Genomic DNA, 9,248 nt, shown 5'->3' on the forward strand with positions numbered 1-9,248 from the left:
AAACGTATAGCCTAGCAGCTATACTCGTTAAAAATATTCACGTTTTGGGGACAGAGAAACGAACACGAAGCTTGCAGTCGGAGTCACAGCCGTTTCCAAGCTTCAAAGACTCGGTCTTGAGCCTATCTCTCAACTCAAGTTTTGATTTTTTTTTTCTTCGGTTTCGGCTGCTGTGTTGATTTGATTGGATTGGGCTCTTTCAATGTATGTAAAGATAGAGACTTCGTACTCCGGGCTGGGCACCGAAAAGAGACCCAACTGCCGAGCAGCCTAGAGCCCACCTAGGCCAATTTTTTGATCACTACAATTGACTGCAAGTCTGAAACCCCAAATTGAAAATTAAAATATCGACATGTAAAAGTTGTCAAATTGTTGGAGTTCCACAACAACAAGAAAACTAACAATTATATGACCCAAAAAAGATCATGGAGGTGTACAGAAAAATCAAAGTTCCAAAATAAGTTGGATTAAATCACTACTAATATAATCTCCACTTTAATCTAACAAATGAGTGAAAGAAACAAATGAAATTGACATTTTCAAACTCAGAAAGTATAGAACGGACTCGGAGAAATCCTTGAATTGATGTGAAACCGAGACATTCATTGCATCTCATAGAACTTGAACATGGCAACTCTCTAAACGACATTCAAACATTGAAATTTCCTTGTATATCTCCTATTTTGGGATTGGAAGGAGTAACAACACCAGCAATAGTAGCAGTAGAAACAATCATTTTATTCATAACCAAACCGAACTTCAAACAAATACTTAGTCACATCCATCTCATCACATTTACCTTGGAACCCCTCCATGGAGATTATCCTAATGTGTGAAGACAAACAAGTAAGCACAAATGCTGGTGGACGGAAAGGGTTGTTTTCTGTGTTCAACATACTATCAAGGTCTTGGAAAGAGATTCTAGATTAGGTGATCGGTTCATATATTCTATGAGCAATGTCCAGTAACCAAAATGAATGAGTCCAAGCTCCAACTATTTCAAATGTTTAAAGATAACAGGCAAAAATAAACCATCCAAACTAGAAGCTGAAGAGAAAGATACGTAACATTGGAAATTCCTATAGTAAACGGAGGCACAAGGTAATCACAGGCTAGACTTTCACCTACTGGAAGCCTATAGGGACGAATTTTGGCTGCGGATTTTAGAAAACATAAAATGGCATATGAGCACCAACTGAAGACATCGACAATCAGGTTTTCAAGCTTTGGGGAATTGATGAAGAGTTGGAACATACGATTATTTCTAGTATTTGTGATGCTTGTCTTCAATTCAGGGGCAGAGATTTTGAATCAACTCTAAAATTGCCGAGTATAGTCAAATCTTCAAGTACGGGGCACTTAGAAAAAAGTTTCTCCATTGAGGCACCATCTCCCCCATCAAATCTAACACAGAGGTACTTGAGACTCGGGAGATTGTCCTACATGTAATGCCAGTGTACATAAGAATGGTTTCTTCCCCTATTCTTGTGTTAAATATCCCTAGGTGCCCTTTTGACATTTGATAGTATCTCTTTACAGATCGAAGACAACTCGAGAGACTTCTCGGTGAGGAAGCGATGACGCCTTCCCCACAAGATCCTGAGCGCTTCAGCTATCCTATCATGGAGTTTCTATGGTCTTGCCAATAACAAGGTTCGGTTTCTGACTATTTGTTTCTGGTTTGTTAAGCAATAGATTGATTGGTTTGGTTCTTCTTGCTTGAAACTTGATAAATCTTGATGAATTAAATATTCATCCATTGATGGTTCTTCTTGGTTGGGCTGCTTTTCATTCTTTGGATATTGCATTTCTGTTTTAGATTTTGACATTTGATCATACCCTCAAGTATACCCAGTTTAATTTTCCTTGTAAATGCAAATGTAGCATTTTTGTTGTTGTGGAATGTGTGCAGGTGTCCTGGCCTTGTGACTTCGAGTTTACCAGTAAATTTATTGGACAGCAAACACACGAACCTAGAGCTGATTGGCAAGTGGAAAATTTGGAGGTGTTATCATTTGGTTCATACTTAAATTTGGCCATAATACTTGAAATTATACAAAAACATTGCAAGAATTTTTATGGTTTAGATTTGTCCAAAGGCTCTGTTCATGGGCGTGAGGCATATTGTCAATTGTGAAGTTGGTGCCTAATATCAAGTACTTAAATTTGGAGGGTGCAAAAGTTAATCGGGATGGTCTTGCCACGTTGCTACGCGAATGCAAAGGTTTGGTGATGTTGGACGTCAGAGATTGTTCTGGTTTCGATGAGAACAACGATGAAATATCAAAGCTTGGGTCTCATATTAGTAAATTTAAGCGAAAGGGTTCTAAATTTCTTGAATTTCTTCGTGGTATGGACAATTTTGTTCTTTTTGTTGATGGATACTCATTTCATGTGCATGTGGAGGAGATGTGGGATGAAATGCTTAATGATTTGTGCGATGCGTTCAATGATTTGGGTGACGAGGAATGAAGAACTATTTGATTGTACTAAGCGATATCTCAGCTTTTTTTATATTTACAACATTGAAGAGCAATTATGTGTGTTGAGTGTGGAGTGGTGTGGTGTTCATCTTGTGTTTTTGGACACTGTACTCTAATGAGGGCTTGTTATAAGTTCCTATCTTGATTTCATTATAAAATGTGTGCTTAATTTGGAAAATGGGCATTCTAAATTCCTTCGCTACATTTTGTGTAATATCACATGTGCTCGCGATTGTTCTTCAGCCTTGCCTCTGCCTCTGTTTCTATCTTAACCTTCCCTAACCACCAAAGGTTTTCCTAGCTAAATTTCATTGAGGTTCGAGAAAAGTTTCTTGGTGAAAGAATGTTGGTTGCAACAGCTTAACAACATGCACAACCAGTAGACAAATGAAGTAATATCTTATATTTAAGAATGAGATGCTACTTCTCATCTAACACATGTTGTTTGAATTCTCATTTTGAATAGTTCATATAACAATGTCATATGACCTCTGATACCTTCAATAAATTTCAAAACAGAGCTGCAAACTTCTCTTCGTTGTCTCGTTAGACTATTTTGTATCAAATTTTTCTTCAAGAAAGTAAATTGCTATACAAGCAATTTTATATTATGAAATTCACCATCCTTTGATCCACAAAATGTTGAGGGATTTTGTTGTTGTTGTTGTATTTATGGGTTTAACCTGTATTATTTGTTATAAATAAAATTCATTTGTTATTCTTGCCCAATGGGCTAATAGCTGGAAATCATTAGAATGAGAGGTATTAGAAAGAATTTAAATTCTCATTCTCTAATATTGCATGTATAAATAAAATAATTGAAGAAATAACTCCGCGCGGCTTTACTTTCTAAATACATTTGGATATTTTAAAGGTATAGCCGTTCGGCTATACTCTTTATATATTAATATATTCGAATATTTTAAGGGTATAGCCGAACGGCTATACGCTTTGAATATATTTGAAACAAACACGAAAGCTTGCACTGGCATTGGACGGAGCTTGCAGACGCAGTCAAGTTTCGGCTGCTTCGTCCTCCTTGTTCGGCACCGGAAAATGACCCAACCCACCTAGGAGGCCCGCCCAGCCACCTAGCACCTGCCTAGCTGCCTAGCGCCCGCCTAGCCGCCTAGAGCCCGCCTAGCCGCCTAGCGCCCGCCTAGCCGCCTAGCCGTCCTCCTAGCCCCATTTTTTGAACACTGCGATTGACTGAAAGTCTGCAACACGAAATTGAAAAAGTTTACCTGCAAATTTGAGCTTGAGATTGAGATTTGGAAGCCGAAGCAAGCACAAGTCATGGGAACCCTAAATACAAAATTTGCTGACTTGGTGTCTGTCTTCGGTGGAAGGAAATGATGAAGCTATCCTAACATGGAGTTTCTATGGTCTTGCCAATAACAAGGTTCGGTTTTTAGGCCCCAATCTCAAATTCTGACTATTTATTTCTGGTTTGGTTAAGCAATAGATCGATTGGTTTGGTTCTTCTTGCTTGAAACTTGATAAATCTTTATGCATTCAATATTCATCCATTGATGGTTCTTGGTTGGACTGCTTTTCATTCTTTGGATATTGCATTTCTGTTATAGATTTTGACATTTGATCATGCCCTCTTGTTTGCTGATAGAAGAAAAAAAAGAAAGAAAGAAAGATTTGTCTCCTCCTCCTCTTGCATAGGAACACAAAACCAACCCACGAAAGAGCAGAAAAAATAAATAAAAATTACACCACCTTAGTCCTGACCCAAATGACATGTGGAAACTGTCAAGCTAACTGTAGGGAAACCAGAGAGGCAACAGCAAACATTTTCTATAGAACTGAACCTACCTATCTTAGAAGATGGAGGGGCAGAAGAGTAGAAAATCAAATAGCTTACCATATATTTGTTGCTGGTTCTTCCTCACATATAATAGCAGGGTTAGGCCCAGGATCAGCAGTCCAGTAGACAACACAGTACTGGTTACTATGATCTTTGTATTGTGTCCTCGATCTAGGACTAGGAATGAAGTATTTGAAAGCAGAAGATTGAGGAGTCAGAAATTCATAAAGAAGACATAAAGAAGAAATCTAGGCCTGGATTTCTTATATATGTGTAGTTCGAACAAAATAAATATAAAAAAAGTCTTTGGTAGGAGTTCAATGTTCACTTCTTCGCATTTTTGCAATGGAAGATGTTGGTTTAGTTGAGGCTCATGTAATCTCTCTTAATATCAAAAACAAAAAAACAAATCCATGTTTTTACACTTGGTCGCTCCTGGCTCTAATTGTTTCCCTCCTTGGCTGATCCCACATGAAAAGAACGCTACATGATCTCAATCAAAACTAACATTACTATATTCACCCAAAGATATCAATCAGGAAATAAAAGATGGCAATCGCAGGCCATATAAGTTGAACCTTTGAACATCAGCACTATGAGCCAGTTTGGCGCAGCACTGCCTTCAAAGCTATCATATAACCATATTTTGATCTTGCCATCCGCCGATGTTGAAAAGACAACTGCGGCATGAAGCATGAAAACAAGTGTTGGATAATATATTGCAGGAACCGGAAAGTAAATCAGATGATTCAGAACAAAAACTTCACCAGAACCACAACATCAAACCCAAAGTGGCCCTTACATGGACATTTTCTTTGGTATGAGGACAGACAGAATAGACAGGAGCTTCATGACCTTCAAAAGTAAACTGTCTTTGGCTACAAAATATATCCCAAACCTTAAACATACATTAATGAAACCAACCTTGACGGTCTTGTCATCAGCACAAGTTATGACCAAAAGTTGGTTGTGAGGGGAAAAGAATGCCAAAATCATTTACACTTCCTAAGTGAGCATCAATCTACGTAAGAAAAATGATGGGTTGGGTTTATAGTCACGTACTCAAAAGTTGCAGTTTCCTTGAGAATTTGTGTTCTTTTTCATAACTTACTTCTAATTGTTGTTGCCTCCATTATAAGAATATAATTGCACAATGCGCTTTGCATATGCAATCCCAGTTCATTGAAGAACACGACGGCAGTGAATTTAACTACAAGAACTGAAAATCAGCAACTCCATACCATTTTAAGTATGAGAACATTCTCACCAAATATAGAACCATCAGGACTCTGTCGGATATGATTAACAGATACTTATGAATCTTTGACCAGAGCTTCCTGAAATAATTGACATTTGTTCAAATTTTGGATCATATCAGTAAGGTTGAGAGAGTAGTACGTAATCCAGAAGCAGATGCACCTTTAAGGCCATTGGGCCTGCATCAAGATTCCAGACTCTAAAATTTCTTGAAAGCAACTTTTTCCCTGAACTAACACATCCCATAGTCCTATGTCTCCAACACCCCCAGGTTCCGACTGAAGAATCACATTAGCAGGATTCATGAGTGAACTATAAAAACTAGTTACTGCACACGATCATTCTAAAAAGACAGGAAATTTATAAACGATGGGAGAAAAAAACTTTGAGATCCTTCATGAGGATATCTAATGCCTTGGAGCGACAATTGCTGTCAGGAATGAACAAAAACATGCAGAACATGGTGTTTTTTAAGATTGTTTATGTATAGATTGTAAGAACACAATCAAAACATATCTTACTTGCAAACTGTTCCCAGTCGATAGAGACAGAGACAAACAGTCCTGCCATTCACAAACACAATCAATGAAAAGAGTCTTAATGACTGGATTTGGACGAGGGTCTTTACACTGTTAATGCTGCCAATTCAAGCTGTCAAGTTTAACACACAAGTCAGTGTCTCTCCCAATTACAAAAAACAGAAAGTGACTAAATCTTTTACTAAATATGAGAATAACTAGTACTCTCTCTCTCACACAAACGTGCACTGGCGTATGTATGAACATATGCAATCACAAAATAGAAAGGAAGACCAAAACTAGAGAGGAAGCATTACCTTTGGTTAATGAGTTTATGTAATCTATGACTTTTGATGCTAGGATACTTCAGTTTGCCAAGCAGACGCAGTCAAGTTTAGGCTGCTTCGTCCTCCTTGTTCGGCACCGAAAAATGACCCAACCCGCCTAGGAGGCCCGCCCAGCCGCCTAGCGCCCGCCTAGCCCCATTTTTTGAACACTGCGATTGACTTGAAGTCTGAAACCCGAAATTGAAAAAGTTTACCTGCAAATTTGAGCTTGAGATTGAGATTTGGAAGCCGAAGCAAGCACAAATCATGGGAACCCTAAATACAAAATTTGCTGACTTGGGGATTATTTTCTGTCTTGTGAGTTTTGCTACCATAATTGGAATGATTTTCTTTTTAGTTTCTCTTCCTGTTGGTTTGAATGGTCTGACTGTGAATTTGCTACAATGTTATGAATGCAGGGTCGAAACTTGGCTCCTTTACTTGATAGTATTTTCTAATTTTCATGCCATATCGTTAAGGAGTACCATTCTGACTCGGTTATTGTGGATTTCATATCAGTCAATATTAAAGATCTGGGAATGGGCTTGCAGTTGCGTTATAATCTGTTGTTTTTTTGTGTCACTACTGGTTTCTGAGATGGTTATTCTTCTTTTTGTTTTTCTTCTTGTTTTGCATGTGGGTAGTTTAATTAAGTGGTTGGATTCTACTTTTTACTCTGGAATCATTAGATTAGCACGTTGGCTAGCCGTAATCGGTTATTGTTTTCACTTATAACTGTTACAAATTGTCTTACTTTTATGCCTTCTGGTTTCTGTTTATACAGATGGCTGGAACTTTTGGCTTTGGCCATGACTGGCTGGGTGAAGGAGCTTTTGAGGAATTATTGTAACAAGAATTTCAGAAATTGGGGTCTCTTGTGGCTTTTGGAATATTATTATCTCTGCATATTATGAGATTCGATAGATTGTTCTTTAAAAAAATATCCATTCTTGAATAAATTCTCTGTAGATATGCCATCATTATGCAAAATCTGACTGAGAGGCTTAGGCCCCTTGTGGGTTTGAAAGGCTAGGATTATTGTGTTATTTGGAAATTGAGTGAAGACCAAAGGTTAAGAGGAACCTGTTAATTAACAGTTACTAATTCATGTTTCTTTTTGTGACTAATTTTTATTTTATTTTATTATTTTTAAGGTTTATTGAGTTGATGGATTGTTGTTTTTCTGGGGCTGATGAGAACACTCAGACTAATGGAGGAAATGAACTTAGTTTTCCAGTTTATCCAGTCCTTCCATGCAGAGATGCAATGCAGCGCTCAAGAACAAAATTCCTGTGATCTTCTTGCCCAGCTTCCTTCTTCTCTGTCCTTAGACTCTGGGTACCTATATATCCTTTTCATTTTCGCATTTTTGTTTACTCATTCAATCATAATTACCAAGTACCATTCATATCTTGACAAAAGAAATTAATTAGTGTTTTTATATCATTGACCATGGGTGCTCATGAGCAGGATTTATGCACATCCATTAATATCAAACCAGCCAATTTGGTTGAATTCATCTTCTAACAGAGATTCAAGTGCCATGGCAGTGAGCTCAAGTTCCCATTTTTCCTAGCTAGTTCCAAAAGAAAGTCCTTTTCTGAACATATAATTAAATGTAACTATATATTTCTACTTACATTTTGCAGGAAAGAGATGAGACCAGAGTTTTGGTTCCAAGTGCAGAGGGTTGATTGAGCTGTTTGTCTCCAAAGATGTATGATGTTTTATGATGCTTCACTCAAACCTTGCTTTAATTTCTTATGTTAGATTTGAAATTTTATTTTGGTCACATCTCTCACAAATAGTTTTTTTTTGTTTTGGGTAACTGTCAAATTCACAGATCTCTGATGACCAACAATTGATTGATTATGTCACAGCCCAATGCAACATTTCACTGGAGCAAGACACCCTGCTTGGTGTTGGCTGCAATACAAGCTTCCCTGTCAATATAAATGACATGAGCACTGAAATACAGCCACAGCCTTTCCAGGGAATGAGAATGAAGGAAATGATCATCTAAACAGTAATCATTTCCAGCTGCCGCCTGTTGTTTCCCCAGTGGATCATGATTTGAATGTGCCATACAACATATCTGTTGATCGAATCCTACTCTGCAGCATGTCTCCAATGAATGTCCTGCAACATGTCACTTACAACTCAGAGAACAGCATGAAGAATGTCCTTGTTCTTGTGAGAATTGATAATGCCCTTGTATTTGGTAGAGGTCATGTGTTGAGCTTAACACGAATGACCATCAAAAATTTCATCTTTTCTATATGGTTTTGCATTTATAGTTGATGTCTTGTATGATTCTTAATTGTAGATAAAGGATGGGATTCATTGCTTAGTACCAACAGATGGCAAGACCCTCGGGGTTGATGATAAGACCAATGATTTTTTTGAATTTGTATCTTAGTATTTTTCTGATGTGAAAATATAGTACCCAATAGTACTATAGAATGTTATGTAATAATATTTCTTCAATTCTTATACAAGTTGTTGTACGAGGATCATTGGCAAATATATCAATCATATTGAAGAGATACATATATGGTGCTTGTTGTACCTTATTTATATAATAATGAATAATGATCTAGCATTTTCCTTCATGATAGTCTTCATCATAGACATTATATCTCCACACATAGAGAGTGCCTTATGATCCCTGTTGGATTGAACCCATACACATTTGATGCATTTCTTTGAACAGGTCCTCATTACCTTCAGCATAAACTTTGAGATCCTTCATGAGGGTATCTAAGGCCTTGGAGCGACAATTACTGTCAAAAATGAACCAAAAACGTGCAGAACATAGTTCTTTTTTTGTAAGATTGTTTATGTATAG

General features: G+C 37.4%; 1 long non-coding RNA gene and 1 pseudogene across 6 annotated transcripts; both read left to right on the top strand.

Moving 5' to 3' along the window:
* The first annotated feature begins 1,577 nt into the window (after positions 1 to 1,577).
* Positions 1,578 to 2,472, top strand: LOC148918661 (uncharacterized; annotated as a pseudogene).
* An 897-nt stretch (positions 2,473 to 3,369) lies between these two features.
* LOC107882086 (uncharacterized) lies at positions 3,370 to 8,950 on the top strand. 6 transcript variants are annotated; one of them, XR_016125704.1, is made up of 6 exons: positions 3,370 to 3,885; positions 6,435 to 6,718; positions 7,185 to 7,738; positions 7,871 to 7,949; positions 8,050 to 8,117; positions 8,244 to 8,950. It is a non-coding gene; the product is annotated as an uncharacterized LOC107882086 (long non-coding RNA). The 6 variants fall into 6 exon arrangements; XR_016125703.1 differs by having other exon boundaries at positions 6,445 to 6,718; XR_016125705.1 differs by lacking the exon at positions 6,435 to 6,718 and having other exon boundaries at positions 8,244 to 8,593; positions 8,727 to 8,950.
* The last annotated feature ends 298 nt before the right edge of the window (positions 8,951 to 9,248 follow it).

Source organism: Prunus mume, linkage group LG3, assembly GCF_029339155.1.
Source record: "Prunus mume cultivar Tortuosa linkage group LG3, ASM2933915v1, whole genome shotgun sequence".
Taxonomy (NCBI): Eukaryota; Viridiplantae; Streptophyta; class Magnoliopsida; order Rosales; family Rosaceae; genus Prunus; species Prunus mume.